This window comes from Bos javanicus, chromosome 27 (genome assembly GCF_032452875.1).
Source record: "Bos javanicus breed banteng chromosome 27, ARS-OSU_banteng_1.0, whole genome shotgun sequence".
Classification (NCBI taxonomy): domain Eukaryota; kingdom Metazoa; phylum Chordata; class Mammalia; order Artiodactyla; family Bovidae; genus Bos; species Bos javanicus.
Genome location: NC_083894.1, coordinates 18,801,706 through 18,816,238, shown reverse-complemented (window position 1 = coordinate 18,816,238; position 14,533 = coordinate 18,801,706). Strand labels below are relative to the sequence as shown.

Genomic DNA, 14,533 nt, shown 5'->3' with positions numbered 1-14,533 from the left:
ACTAGAAATTCCTCTGGATGCAGACAAGTGGGGTGCTGTTAGAATGGTAGCTCCAGAGAGAGAAACCTCACTTTCTAGATCCCAGGAAGAGGTCTGGGTGGTCTGTAAATCCTCAGAAAGCTTTGTGAACATGAGAGCAGGGAGATCATCCACACGGAGAGAGCCACGAAGAGGTGGAGAGGCGATGGCTGCAGACTGAGTCTGGGCAGTGACATAGACAGAGTCACGAAGCTTTCCATGATATTGGTGGCACTGAAATGTAAGATCGGATCCTGTGTCTCTGTCTATGGCACAGAAGTAGCTAAGAGATGCATGAACCAGGAGAAGCATGGACAGAAATGTGTGACCAGTGGTACAAGCATATATGGGATGGAATTCCCCCACATGATGACAAACATCTCATCCGATGCTGGACTGCATAAATGATGTCTCAGACCAGCTGCTTCCCTTGTACTGGTTCCCTGGAACTAGGATATCATTTTAGAAAAGAAGGAGAAGCAAATTGACTGATAACTAATTTTTCTCAATTCCAATAGCATTAGAATCTCAAAAAAGAATTTTAAAATAAAAGCAACTCTTCTTAACTCATTTTCTGCACACATTAGTTTGTAGACCGAGGCATACAGGTTCACTGTATATTCTGACTTTCAGTAAAGAGCTTAATTCCTTAGAGAATACATACACATATGATTGCTTATGTGAGAGGCTTCGTGGGGCATTGGGAAGAGGTTAGATGAGGAGGCAGAAAAGAATATAGAGTCTCTGGTCTGCTCAGTTTTCTCATGTGCAAAGTGAGGAACTTGGAGGGATGATGTCTGAGGACATTTCTAGCTCTGAAAATGTGACTCTGTGAGTCTCTACTCTCCTATTTGCCAAATTGTTGGCTACTGCTACCAGATTCAGCGTTACCCATAAAATACTCACCTAGAAGCTTGGCACTCCGGTGGTCAATGAATGCTACTTTCTGTCATCGTTTCCCCTCAATAACAGTATCTGATGACCACTTTTCTAAGATCTAATTCACATGAAGGGCCATTAATTTCTCCTTCCTGTATGTTTCAAGGGCAGGTCTTATTCCCGAAGAGCCATGTAACATGCTGCTCTGTCAGCGTATTTGTTCTGAGCGCCCCCTTCTGGAGTTCTTTCACCTGTGGTTGAAGGGCTTCTCTCTGTGTCTGAATAGGAGCAGTGGTAAAGGACTTGGAGAGTGGCTGGGATGGCCTGCTGGCTCACTGGTGTCAGGATGATCACTGGTGTTGGGATGACTGTACACGTGTCCCTTCCTGAGCGTGTGGGCTGTTCCCTGGTGTGTGTCAAATCTGACTGCCTGGTACATTTGCTGGCTAAGTATTTCTGACTGATGATCTGAGTAGCTCCATCTTGTTCTGTTCTCTCTCGCCATTTCCTAGTCATACCCCATGACCTGCTATGGCTTGCCTTTGATGCGTGTCCCAGCCAGTGAGGCATCTCTGGTTCTGGGCCGACAGATTTAGAATTCTAGCAAGTTATTGGGGATAACCTTTAGATGCTGTCAAACTCCAGCGGCCCTTTGACAGTCTGGTAAAGTCCTGTCTCAGGAAAACCTTTTATAAAGCATCAGCTAGCATGCATATGATTATAAAATAATGAATTATGTTCAATCTGCTTATCAAAACATTTTGAAGGATGTTGTGATACAAGAATATATGTGCCTCCTTATTAATGCATTAAATAATAAGAAATTGCTGTGAGTTTGATGATTACTATAAATTTGAAGAGCTGATGATCATAAATATTTTGCGGTATCTGTAAAACTGTACTGTAATATGAAAATATCCATAATTTATATTTTGGATCACAAATATTGCTAATACTATTGTGGTATCCCTCTTATATTCATAATCAGAGGAAGTGCTATAAATTTCAGTTAAAGAAAATAAAGATACATTTTCCCGTTTGTGCTTATGGTCCCCTTAAGTGAATTTTCAGAAGCCCCAATCTAGTTTGATTTCCTAATTTTATCAGGAAACAATGGGCCAGACATGTAAAATGAATTACCAGGATCACATAGTTCATAGTTGACCAAACGGAATTCAATGTTGATCCCCTTAACCCATTTCTCTTTTTTCCAAGCTCACTGCTCCTTTTTTTCACTGAATTGCAAGATGGCCTTTATTGCTGATTTTGCTTTATGATTCTCCCACAGATGTGTTTTCTCTGTGTTGCGTTTGATTCTAGCATTCCATACAATTCTCTCTCTCTGAGGTGCTTTCATTCTGTCTGGATATTAGGGCATTTGGTTTTCTTCCTGTCACTCTGCTGTTTTTGAAACACTTTCTAGATTGGCAGAAGGAAATGGTAACCCACTCCAGTACTCTTGCCTGGAAAATTCCATGAACTGAGAAGCCTGATAGGCTACAGTCCATGGGGTCACAAAGAGTCGGACACGACTGAGCCACTTCACTTCACTTCTAGATTGGCATCCCATTCATATTTTATTAATCTTTAGATTTTATGTTGTTTAATTTTTTTTACATATACTTTAAAAATTATTTTTAATTGGATTATAATTGCTTTAAGTGTGGTGTTAGTTTCTGCTGTACAACAATGTGAATCAGCCATATGTGTACATATATCGCCCCTCTTGAGCCTCCCTCCCACCCCACCCCCATACCATCCCCCTAGGTCCTCATGTACACATACTGGTTTTAAAATTTTATTTTAAATTTATTTGTTTTAATTGGAGGATAATTACTTTACAGTATTGTGCTGGGTTTTGCTATACATCAGTATGAATCAGTCATTGGTGTGTATGTGTCCCCTCCATCCTGAACCCCCCTCCCGCCTCTGTCCCCACCCCATCCTTCCAGACTGTCGCAGGGCACTGGCTTTGGGCACCCTGCATCATGCATCAAACTTGCACTGGTCATCTATTTTACACATGGTAGCGAAGGAGACACAGATGCGAAGAACAGAGGTTTGGACTCAGTGGGAGAAAGAGAGAGCGGGATGATTTGAGAGACTAGCCTTGATACATATCCATTCCATGTGCTTTTAACTCTGTAACTAGGCCACATGCTTTTTGAGCTTAGGGAATGGATATGACATATTTTATTTCTTTGCCTCTTTCACAGCCCCTGAAAAGGTGTTGTCTGCAACTACATGCATACAGTGGACATCATATCAGCTTCCACCCAGACAGACCAGTGCATGAATATAATAACCTCAGTCTTATTTTGGCCCAGTATTAACACAGCCATGCCATGCCTTACATTTCCTTACCTACTAATATTTACCTGTGCAGAGAGTCGTATAGTGGGAGACACTGCGTAGCAGGCAGTTAGGACAGCATCTAGCAGAGGCACATTATTATTATTATTTCTCACTATTTGTTTGATTTGATGATTCTTACTTGCTGGTATCTGGGTGTCTCTCATATATTTTTTTATGGTAGTGGTAGAAAATTAGAGCTGAATAAGGTGAAACTTGTGGAGTGGAGCGATGTTGAGCTCACCCATACATCTTAGTAACTGTTTATTGTGGGCGTGCCGTGTCTATCTTCTCCCTCCTTCAAAGAATTGATCCCATTGAACAGGGCCATGTTTTAGCCTCAGATTTTACAGCTCTGTTCACCAGTCAATGAAATTGTTTATAAGGCTTTCAAAGCGCTAAGAAGAGGAACCCTTGCAAAAGGGGAATTATGTTGGCATTTTAGGAGGCTAATACATGACACTCATTTTTCCCTGTGGAGTTCAGAATATAATGAGACATATATGCAGAAGACGGAAAAATGGAGACCAACATTTTATTTTTTATTTATTTTTTTTTGAGACCAACATTTTAAAACATGTTATATATTTTAAAAATTCTAGTCATGTTGGGGAATGACTTTAGCTCTGCTAATACTTCCCCCTAAACTGAACTCTCCTTCCCCAAGCAAAACAGAACAAAATAAAAGCCAGAGGGCATCCTCGTGTGTGCGCAGACAGCCTCCCCTGATATATCATCTCTCTCCTGGCTCCACACCGGGAAAAAGGGAGAGGAAGTTTCTCTGCTGTGTATTGTTTCTTCTCCCAAACTCTATAGTGAGATCACCCACTCCTTGTCACAGAAGAAGGACTAGAGGAAAGAGGCAGAGAAGGCTATGTATTCCTGAGCCGTCCTCAAAACGTGGACCACGGCCCACAGGCACCAGCAGTTCCTGGGCATAGTGACAATGCCCACTGTGGACCACATTCCAGACCTCCTGCAGGGTTGGTTTAGCAATCTGTGTTTTAACCAGCCCTCCGGGCAACTCTGATGCAGGCTTCACAGTCTTCCCTGGTGGCTCAGTCGGTAAAGAATCTGCCTGCAATGCAGGAGACCCAGGTTTGATATGTGGAGAAGGGTATGGCTACCTTCTCCTAAAAGGGTGTTCTTGCCCAGAGAATCCCATGGACAGAGGAGCCTGGCGGTCTACACTCCAGGGAATCCCGAAGAGTCAGACATGACTGAGCCCTTACAATATTGTAGACAGATGCTCCCTATTGGAATTGCTAAAGTAGGGCCTAGGCATCTGCATTGTTGTTGTTGTTAAGATTTAAAGATTATCTATGTTGGGGCCTCACAGGCAGAAAAAGTTTAAATTGGGATCCCCAAGAGCAGAGCCTTGGGGACTGGTGTGTTTTGAGAGGTCCTCAGATGGTTCTGATGTGCGGTCAGGGCTCAGGGCTACTGTGCACTCTAGCTCATTCCTGTCCACAGGGAAACCTGGGCCCTGGGAAGGGCACGAGGAACAAACACTGGTTGTGACTTTGAACTCTCAGTCCTGCCACTTGGGTGTCTTCTTTCTTTCCATCTCACACTTGTCAGTGTGAATATTAGGAAGTCACCTACCACGTGGGTGACCACCTGTGGAATCTGGTGATGAAGAGCCTTGGGGGATGGTAGGTTCCTGAGGCAGGAAACACTAAATGAATTGAATGGTACCTGGCCAAATGCCACGGACACCTCTAAACTTGTCACCAAGACATGGATGACACTCTTTCCCGACTTAACGAAATCTCGAGTTGGCAGAAACTACTTAATGTGTTTTAAAAGGAATGTTTCTTACATCTTTGAAAGGAATCCAAGCTCAAGACTGTTCTGACACACTGGATTATGCTTCAGAAGGCTAGTGAAAAACTAGGAGAGAAACAAAAAAACTGCAGGTTTGTAGGATGAGTGTGTATTTGAAAGAACAAAAGTTCTTGTTGTAGATGGTTTCTGTTGACAGTGCACGCAGAGGTCTCCTGAGAGTTCTTTAAATGCATTTTTATATGCATGTTGGGGCTTCCCAGTGGCATTTGTGGTTCGGAATCCGCCTGCCAGTGCAGGAGATGCAAGAGACATGCATTTGAATCTGGGTCAGAAAGATCCCCTGGAGTAGGAAGTGGCATCCCACTTTAATATTCTTGCCTGGAAAATCCATGGACAGAGGAGCCTGGTGGGCTACAGTCTACGAGGTCACAAAGAGTGAGATACAACTGAGCCACCAAGCACAGAACTACCCAGTAAACTGGGTAGTTTTTTCCTCACAAAAACGCATTGCACATCCATTCAATACTTTGCTTTACATAGACTCGTTGGGGAGTGAGGTCATGCGAGCTGAATAAACAGCTGTGTACCTCTCACCATTGCGTTGGAGAACTCCCAGGCAGCTTGTCTGTGCCTTTTACACAGGGCCACCTCTGCAAGAGCCCTCTGCATAGAAATATGTGAGCTACAAATGTGAGCCTGTATGAAACTTAAGATTTCTCCAGTAGCTACACTAAAACAAGTAAAAAGAACATGTGCAACCAATTTTAGTAATATATTTTATTTAACCCAATGCATTGAAAATATTTCTTATTTGAACATGCAAGCACAATAAAAAATTTATGCTGAAATAAGTATGAAAATATTCTTTTTTTGTACCAAATCTTTGAAACCCCACTGTGTGTTTCACACTGAAAACACATGTTAATCTGAAGAGGCCACATTCAAGTACATCAGAGCCTCAGTAGCTTAGTGGTTGCTATACTGGGTAAAGAATTCTAGAATCTGGTTCAGTCATCAAGTTTGCCTCACATCTTTCTTATGTTTTCTCTCTAGTAAATAACTTAAGTTTGAGAAGTAACTTAGTGTTTCCCCTTGACATTCTTTGTTAATAATTAAGAGCATATCACCAATAGTCGTTCTCATTAGCATTAAGAAAATATTTAAGAAATCCTATTTCCCTTTCATGCTTCTCATTTATTTTGAAAAATACCATTTCTGTCAGAGTAACTTTGGCAGTGTCGTTTTTCAAAAGGCCTTTGAGCTTATAGCTGGACAAGGTTGAGATTGCCTGGAAATGCTAACTTGAGAGGAATGTGGGCTAATATTTAAATACTCTTTAAAAATCAGTAAGCAGTAGTTCAGTAGTTCTATAGGGGCTAGAATGAATCTAATCATGCAAATATAAATGAATTGTAAGTGGACAATTATTATTGTATTTCTTAGGTCACACTTCCTTCTGTTTGGTCCATGGAATTTAACATACTGACCAACTATCCATTGCTTTAATGAAAAATAGAAGTGAATTGTTAGTCACTCAATTGTGTCTGACTCTTTGAGATCCCATGGACGGTAGCCTGTCAGGCTCCTCTGTCCGTAGAATTCTCCAGGCAAGAATACTGGAGTGGGTAGTCATGAGCTCTTCCAGGGGATCTTCCTGACCCAGGGATTGAACCCTGGTCTCCTGCATTATAGGCAGATTCTTTACGGTCTGAGCCACCAGGGAAGCATATTATGAAAGATAGCCAGGTAACAATAGGAATGGCTGCAGGAAGAAATACAGCTGCTAACATATTTGATGTATTACGGCAACAAAGATTCAATAATTATTGATTGATATGATATTGATTTTTTAAAAATTTAAACTTTTTTAAAATTTAAAAAATTTAAAAGCCACTCATTTTGTAAATCTACTGACCAGAATTGCAAACACTAACGGTGTTTGGGATACTTGGGAAGATAAGAGATCAGAATTTTATTTTATTAAATCTGAAGCACACAATTATATATTTCATATGAAAATAGGTATATTTCACTTGACATAAGAACTAGAGGATTGTGTGATTCAACCTGAAAATATAAAGAAATAGTGCGGTATGTCTAGCTGACTTTAATCTTTTTTTTTTTAAGTTTGAGGTGTACAGCATTATAATTTGACATTTGTATATACTACAAGATGATCTCCATCATAAATCTAGTTTGCAGCCATCACCATACAACTGACCCCCTTCACTCATTTTACCCATCCCTAAACCCCCTTCCTCCCAGTAACCATCAGTCTGTTCTCTGTACCTGTGAGTCTGTATTTGCTTTATTTTGTTTGTTTGATTTGGTTTATTAAATTCCACCTATGAGTGAAATCATATGGTCGTTGTATTTCTCTGTCTGACTTACTTCACTTAGCACAATACTTTCAGGATCCTTCCATGTTGTCACAAATTGCAGGATTTCATTCTTTTTAAAGGCTAAGTAGTAGTCCTTCGTGTATATATACCACATCTTCTTTATCCACGTATCTATCCATGGACACTTTGGTTGTTTCTACATCTTGGCTGTTGTAAATAATACTGCAATGAACATATGGGTGTACACATCTTTTTTTGAATTAGTGTTTTTGTGTTCTTTGGATAAATACCCAGAATGAAATTGGCTATTAACAAATAAACACATGCACTGATATATGAAGAGTTAACTACAAAATCAGTTGTGTCTTCCTGGTATACTTTATTTAAATCTTCACATCCATTTTGACAGTTGATAATGGTCATATCTTGAATTTTTTCAGTTTCAATATACAGAATGGAGTCGGGGAATAAACTAACTATATTTCATGCATTCTAAGCTGCACAATTTTTTCCCTCACATTTTAGGGTTTTTTTGAAATTAGGATGAATCTTAGAATTGATTATAGCTTAGTATTAATTGCAGTTAATATTTCTTTGAGTTGCATAAAATAATAATGTATTTTACTGTCTTTCCTGTACTCAGTTCAGTTCAGTTTAATCGCTCAGTCATGTCCGACTCTTTGCGACCCTATGAATTGCAACACGCCAGGCCTCCCTGTCCATCACCAACTCCCTGAGTTCCCTCAAACTCACGTCCATCGAGTCGGTGATGCCATCCAGCCATCTCATCCTCTGTCATCCCCTTCTCCTCCTGCCCCCAATCCTTCCCAGCATCAGAGTCTTTTCCAATGAGTCAAGTCTTTGCATGAGGTGGCCAAAGTACTGGAGTTTCAGCTTTAGCATCATTCCTTCTAAAGAACACCCAGGACTGATCTTCTTTAGAATGGACTGGTTGAATCTCCTTGCAGTCCAAGGGACTCTGAAGAGTCTTCTCCAACACCACAGTTCAAAAGCATCAATTCTTTGGCACTCAGCTTTCTTCACAGTCCAACTCTCACATCCATATATGACCACTGGAAAAACCATAGCCTTGACAAGATGGACCTTTGCTGGCAAAGTAATGTCTCTGCTTTTGAATATGCTATCTAGGTTGGTCATAACTTTCCTTCCAAGGAGTAAGCATCTTTTAATTTCATGGCTGCAGTCACCATCTGCAGTGATTTTGGAGCCCAGAAAAATAAAGTCTGACACTGTTTCCACTGTTTCCCCATCTATTTCCCATGAAGTGATGGGACCAGATGCCATGATCTTTGTTTTCTGAATACTGAGCTTTAAACCAACCTTTTCACTCTCCTCTTTCACTTTCATCAAGAGGCTTTTGAGTCCCTCTTCACTTTCTGCCATAAGGGTGGTGTCATCTGCATATCTGAGGTTATTGATATTTCTCCCAGCAGTCTTGATTCCAGCTTGTGCTTCTTCCAGCCCAGCATTTCTCATGATGTACTCTGCATATACTAGATTAGATAAATTGAAATTACATGGAACACTTATGTGGCATACTTTGTGCTAGACTCTATGGTAGGCAAATTTGAGAACTCCCATTGTATCTTCACCATAAGTCTCTTAAACAGATTGGAAAATGGAAATGGAGAAGAGTGAAATAACTCACTTAATTTCATGCATTTAAAAATTGTGGGATCTAAATTTCTGATGTCAGATGCTACATTTGAGTGTCTTCAGCAATCTGTTCTTTCCTGTCTCCTTGTATTTGAACCAGATTCTCTTTATGCTTAAAACATGGTTTCATCCTCCTTCTCCACCTCCTAATCCCCTCTGAAACTTGGAGAGATTCCACCTTCTTCAGGAAGCCATCACTACATCTCTGAATTAGAGGGCCGTGTTTCCATGGCACCCTCTTCCTATCTCTAAATCACATTTCACTTTTTAAATTTCTTTTCCTCCCCATTGCAACATGTGCGCTCTGTATGCTTTAACACCTGGCAGAGGGTTTGGTGTGGAGTAGACCCTAAGTATATATTTGTTGATTGATTTAAGATTATTGTAGCAGTAGCTAGCTGTTATGCTTCATCCATGTTCTTTTTTTCACTTGCTGACATTTTTCTTGAGTTTCTAAGTAATTTGCGCCCTGTTTCTAGTAAGACACTCTTCAGAATTCTTGAAATCCTCATCAAACATCATGAATTTTGCTTCTCTGTCCTCTGGCAACTTCCATGTAAGAAATATATAGAAACATTCATAGCCTTGGGTATTTCTACACTTCCACAAAATACCCTTTTAGGGCTAAATAATGGAACTTCATTTTCAAAGTCTTTGTTGGAATTTTTACACGATCAAAGGCTACTTGATATAATCAAGTTGTATTTAACTACTTGGCTTCACATTTGATTTTCTTCTTTCCTATTTATCAGCTTCTCAGAAGAAAAGGAAAACATTCTTTCAGGCTATTACCAAAACATAGATGATTCAAAAGTGAATTTCAGATTTGTGAGTCCCTAATACAAGGCTTGTTTTTGGCTCAGCTTGGGGCAAAAATCAATGAAAAACTGTCCAGTTTTTAATAGAGTAGGGCTGTAAAACATAATTCAATGAATATAACAACTAGACTTGAATTTTATATTATATAATGGGTGGTGTAAAGGATGAAGGAAAAGAAAATAGAAATGGGGCAAAGGAAATGGAGAAAAAGAGAAAAGATAAGAAAAAGGAAGAGGAATAAGTGAGGACGGTTGAATAGAGAGAGAAAAAGTCAGAGGAAGAGAGAAGAGGGGTGCAGGCAGGATGCTGAGAATAAGGTGCCAGATGATTGATTGGTCAGTATCTCAAGTGTGAGGAAATGGCCTCTGGTGTTGACTTGGCCCCTGGCCTGCAGTCTATTACATATATTCCCACTCTGCTTTGAAATGATTAATTCTGGCCCATATTCACAGATAATTCACCGCTCTTCATTCTTTAAATTTCAGAGATGCTACCCTGAGTGGGATGTCATAATAATCCCACAGAGTATAAATTAGTCATGAGCAGCAGTGTCAGTGATGAAACATTAATTTGAGGTCCAAGTGAAATCAAAGGAAAGGTTAGATCTACCTAGGTACATGAGGCTTCCTATTCTGACTCAGAGACCCTTACAGTTGGAGTTCATTGATCATTTGGAAAAGAAGCCATCTCTAAATTCAGTACATATCTGAAAAGCATAAATGAAATGACATTTCTACAAATTGCTGCCAGTAAAATGCTGAATGAACATCGAGAGAATTAATGTGCCTTCAACAGTGAGAAGTGCAACCTTCACTGTCCTGAGGATCAGGCCTAAATAGGGGTTATTTCAGCTGTGCGACTGGTGGTTGTGTTTCTTGAGTTATGGTTGATTGCTAAGTCACTGTCCTTGCAAATTATTCTGGCAGCATACTGTGCAGTGACAGGCTGAATCTAACCCATCTATCATGCTACAGGGCCCAATTTTCCTTTCTGATTTTCTTGGCAGACTTTGGGTTCCCTTAAGAAAACTATAGCACTTGCTATTCTTGGGAGATTATTAGAGGTAGGTAGTCAATCTAGTTATCCCTGAGATATCTGAGAGTACGCCATTTACGTGCTTGAAATTTTTTATTTCCTTCATTTGGAAGAGTAAGATCGAAGTAGCAAGAATAGATGTGTGGTGATGAATTTTGGTGTTGTTATTTATTTTATGAACATTAGATAACTACATTATAAGCATATATACTTAAACATATTCTAGAAATCTATTTACTTATATTCTAACTATATATTCTTCTCATATATATGTTCTCATGTATATTCGAATGCCCTAAGTATACTGTGCTTCCAGTAACTACAGGGATAGGTAATGTAGTAGCAAGAGCATGATCTTTGGAATTGGCTAGATGAAGAATGTGAGGCTAAGTGATTTCTCTACAAATATAGTGCCAGAGGTGAAGAGCTGCAATTTTTTCTTGGAATTTGTGTGTGTGTGCTCAGTTGCTCAGTTTTGTCCAACTCTTTGTGACCCATGGACTGTAGCCCACCAGGCTCCTCTGTCCCTGGAATTTTCCAGACAGTACTTGAGTGGGTTGCCATTTCCTTCTCCATGGGGTTTTCCTGACTCAGGTATCAAACCTGAGTCTCCAGCATATCTTGGAATATCTGGATTTGAAACTAATATTCTAAAGTACTTTATCATTACACCTCTTCGCTTATAAATTTATCTATTTTAGAAGCCAATTCTGAAGATTTTGAAGGCTATGGAAAAATTAAAAATAATATTTGCAAAGGATATAAAATAATGACTAACACACAGGGGACATTCAATATGTAATAGTTTTCCTTATTATTGTTCTATTATATATTTTTTAAAGAATAAAGTTGGAGGAAAAAGCTTCTGAGTGAATAGTGATATCATACAAAATTGATGATTTAAAGCAGCTGATTTTATTTTCTTGGGCTCCAAAATCACTATGGATAGTGACTATAGCCACAAAATTACTAGATGCTTGTTCCTCAGAAAAGCTATGACAAACCTTGAGAGCATATTATAAAGAGGAGACATCACTTTGCTGACATAGGTCCATTTAGGCAAAGCTATGGTTTTTCCATTAGTCATATGCGGATGTAAGAGCTGGACCATAAAGAAAGCTGAGTGTTGAAGAACTCATGCTTTCAAACTGTGGTTCTAGAGAAGACTCTTGAGACTCCCTTGAGAATTTCAACAACAAAAACAAAGCTTATCAGGCTATTTTAGCTTCATTTATTCACAATTCTAATACATTTTCCTATCTAGGTTCTGAGTCCACTGATAAGAAGCAGCAAATTAAGACTGTTTAAAAAAAAACAATAATTATGAGAATTGATAGTTGAAAGCATGAAAAAGACAAAATTGTAAAATTAAGCACATGAACTAAAACATAACAGAACAAAACCAAAATCAGCCTACTGGGATTATTTCATTTAGGAGGACAGTAAAATCGTTAGTTCAGTTGGTCTCGAGGAATACTTTGATATAACAATTTGCATTGATTAATCATCTGTAGCTTTTCTTATAGTGTGGTATGCTGCTAATGACTTATTTCTGCTTTTATGTGTCTGGAAAACTATAATTTACCTTCATTTCTAAAGGATATTTTTACTGAACAGAGGAGTTTAGGTTGATTTTTTTCCGTCTATTTTCAAGATTTTACTCCACAGGCTTCTCACTTGCACTTTTCAGTTAGAAATCTGCTGTCACCCTTATCTTTGTTCCTCTGTACATTGTGGATAATTCTTATTGACCTGCTTTCAGGTTTGCTACCATTTTCTTCTGCAGTATCTAATCTGCTATTACTCCCTTCTGGTGTATTTTTATCCCTAGAAGTTCAATTTTGGCCTTTTAAGTAGCTCTCATGGCTCTACTCAACTTTTTAACATATGGAATGAAAAGATAATAACTATTTCAATGTTCTTTCCTAGTAATTATAACATCTACATAACTTCTGGGTTGGTTTCAACTAATTTGATTTTTGTCTTCATTATAAGATGTATTTTTGTGTTTCGTTGCCTACCTGGTGATTTTTGATTGAATGTTAGATGTTGTAAATTTTATCTTTTAGGGTACTGTATAATTTTATCACTACTTTTGAACTTTGTCCTGGGACACAGTTACTTTGTTTAAAAAAGGTTTATTCTTTTCAGATCATGCTTTCAAGACTTGTTATGTGAAAACAGAGCAATGCTTCAGATCAGATCAGTTGCTCAGTCGTGTCCGACTCTTTGCAACCCCATGAATCGCAGCACGCCAGGCCTCCCTGTCCATCACCAACTCCCTGAGTTTACCCAAACTCATGTCCATCGAGTCGGTGATGCCGTCCAGCCATCTCATCCTCTGTTGTCCCCTTCTCCTCCTGCCCCCAATCCCTCCCAGCATCACAGTCTTTTCCAATGAGTCAAGTCTTCGCATGAGGTGGCCAAAGTACTGGAGTTTCAGCTTTAGCACCATTCCTTCCAAAGAAATCCCAGGGCTGATCTCCTTTAGAATGGACTGGTTGGATCTCCTTGCAGTCCAAGGGACTCTCAAGAGTCTTCTCCAACACCACAGTTCAAAAGCATCAATTCTTCGGCGCTCAGCCTTCTTCACAGTCCAACTCTCACATCGACAACCGTTACTGAGACACGACCCTCTCAGTTTTCTATCAAATGATCTATAAGTCATGAGTTTTCTATTCTAGTTGGTAGGAAAAGACAATGTTCCCAATGATTTTCCCTCGAATCATTTTTTTTTAATTGGAGGATAATTGCTTTACAGAATTTTGTGGTTTTCTGTCATATATCAGCAAGAATCAGCCGTAGGTACACCTATGCCCCTCCCTCCTTCCCTCTCCCTCCCCATCCCACCTCTCTAGATTGTCACAGAGCCCCTGTTTGAGTTCCCTGACTCATACAGCAAATTCCCATTGGCTATATAATTTACATATGATAATGTAAGTTTCCACGTTACTCTTTCCATACATCTCACTCTCTCCCTCCTCCCCTTCCACCGTGTCCATGTCTGTTCTCTATGTCTGTTTCTCCACCACCCAAATTCTTTGGGGGTAGTTCTTTTCTCTTAAGTCATGTAATTTCCTTACATGAATGCACTAATCAGTATTCTGCTGAATAGGGGTGTGCATGCATGCCAGGTCACCTCATTTGTCTCTGACTCTTTGCAACCCTATGGACTGTATACTGCCAGGCTTCTCTGTCCATTGGATTCTCCAGGTAAGAATACTGGAGTGGGTGCCATGCCCTCCACCAAGGGATCTTCCTGACCCAGGGATTGAACCTGCATATCTTATGTTTCCTGCATCGGCAGGTGGGTTCTTCAGCACACGTGTCACCTGGGAAGCCCGAGTATGTGTATAGAGTCCTTCAACCCTTAACTCCCAGGCTAACAAACTCCTGTGAAGGCCATTAATAGCCATTTATGTCTCGAAGCACATACAATAACCTCCTTGTAGCTCAGTACTTTTTACTTTTTAAAATGAAGCACCAAAGAATACATTTGAATCAGTTCTAATGAGATGGATGAAACTGGAACCTATTGTACAGAGTGAAGTAAGCCAGAAAGAAAAACACCAATACAGTATACTAACGCATATATATGGAATTTAGAAAGATGGTAACAATAA

General features: G+C 39.7%; 1 long non-coding RNA gene across 1 annotated transcript in view; it reads right to left on the bottom strand.

Annotated features, from left to right (window-relative positions):
* The window catches only part of LOC133239915 (uncharacterized), a 415,759-nt gene extending 408,036 nt beyond the window's left edge, over positions 1-7,723 (bottom strand). Inside the window, exon 1 of the long non-coding RNA XR_009734031.1 lies at positions 7,625-7,723. This is a non-coding gene — a long non-coding RNA (uncharacterized LOC133239915). The remainder of the gene's footprint in view (positions 1-7,624) is intronic.
* Positions 7,724-14,533: the final 6,810 nt, after the last annotated feature.